Genomic DNA, 1,447 nt, shown 5'->3' with positions numbered 1-1,447 from the left:
GGAGGCAGCGCAGTAAAGTGCTTCTGGCACTGGTGGGAACGTGATGAGCCGCTGGTTCCCTCCCGTGCTGTGTGGCTGCCAGCCTTTGGCAGAAGTCACTGCTCTGAGGAAGCTGTTCTCCCTCCTCTGTGGCCATGGTGCTGCTCCTCTCTTCCTGCAGATTCCACACAAAGCTGGCTCAGACCCTCTGCCTCTCTCATCAGTGGGCACATTATTTTCCTGTGCTGCTTTTTTGGGGGCAGGGAGGGAAATAAAACAACCCCCCAAGGTATTTCCACCTCTGTTTGTTCTCCGTCAACGCTGCCCTGTTCAAGCCCGGCTGCTGCCATGCTGGGCGGGAGGAGAAAATACCGGGCTGAGCACAGAGTGCGCTGGGTTGGGTAATTCGTGCTCTCCGTGGGCAGTGCTGACCAGCTGCAGTTCTGCCTGCGGGACACTGTTCCCGCATCCCTGGAAGCCAGTGAGAAGCTGGTGCTGTAGTTGTCAGTGGAATGAGGAGAAAAGAGACAAGAGGGGCCTTGAACGGGGCTTCCTGTTCCCAGACTCCTACTCCAGAGTTGCTTTCTCTCTGCCATGGAAAGGTGCAAGCCCGCACCATGGGGCCAGTCCCTACGTGGTGACTGGTGCCTGGTGTGGAGCAGAGCTGCTGCCGCGCTCGCTGGGGCGGGAATTTGCCTGCACCAGCCGTAGCAGAGCTCTTTTGGTTTGGGGTGACGCCGACAGATGCCGTGGTGCAGGAACTGGGGCGGCAAACGCTTGGAAAAAACTGCACAAACCAGGCTGTGGTATAAACCAGCGTGCGGAGATGAAGATCCTGGTCGGGGAAGGGAGTGGGAGGGGGATTCAGCCAGTGCTGCAGCAGTTCCCATGGCAACCAATTACTCCGAGCCAAATTACCACTGTTTATAACCAGCTGAAGGAGAGCTGGGTTCGCTCTGAACTGGGAAGGGCCGGCGCTCCGGAATGGCTGCCCAGCAAAGCTTTGGCCATTAGAGCAGCTCCCGACAGTGGGGCAGCAGGGCCGTGGTGCTGAGCCCTGCTGGTCGGCTCGCGAGGGCTGTGTCATCCCGGTGCTCTGGTGGGGTGATGGGCTGCCCCATGCTCGCAGGGTCTCTTGGGACCCCGGTGCTCCCTCGTGTTCCTCAGGGTGGTGATGGGTCACTCACTGCTGGAGCTGTGCAGCAGGTCATGGTCTCTGCTGCACCTGAGGAACTGCCCAGGGCAGCGGTGGAGTCCCCATCCCTGGAGGGGTTTCCCAGCCACGTGGAGGTGCTGCTGAGGGACAGGGGTCGGTGGGGACCTGGCAGTGCTGGGGGAACAGTGGGACTCCATGGCTTAAAGGTCTTTCCAGCCTAAGTGATTCCATGATTCTCTCCCAGAAGGAAACCTGAATCCCACCCAGCCCACCTGCGCTCTGGCTCTCCCCAGCTTGGTGTGGCTGGGGCTG

General features: G+C 60.1%; 1 protein-coding gene across 1 annotated transcript in view; it reads left to right on the top strand.

The window, feature by feature from the left end:
* Window positions 1–1,447, top strand: part of CHD5 (chromodomain helicase DNA binding protein 5) — a gene marked incomplete at both ends in the record, with an annotated part of 26,294 nt that overhangs the window by 932 nt on the left and 23,915 nt on the right. The window lies entirely within an intron of this gene.

Source organism: Buceros rhinoceros, unplaced genomic scaffold (genome assembly GCF_000710305.1).
Source record: "Buceros rhinoceros silvestris isolate BGI_N320 unplaced genomic scaffold, ASM71030v1 scaffold24080, whole genome shotgun sequence".
In the NCBI taxonomy this organism is placed as follows: Eukaryota; Metazoa; Chordata; class Aves; order Bucerotiformes; family Bucerotidae; genus Buceros; species Buceros rhinoceros.
The sequence above is the reverse complement of the archived record's forward strand: the minus strand, read 5'-3'. Positions and strand labels throughout refer to the sequence as shown.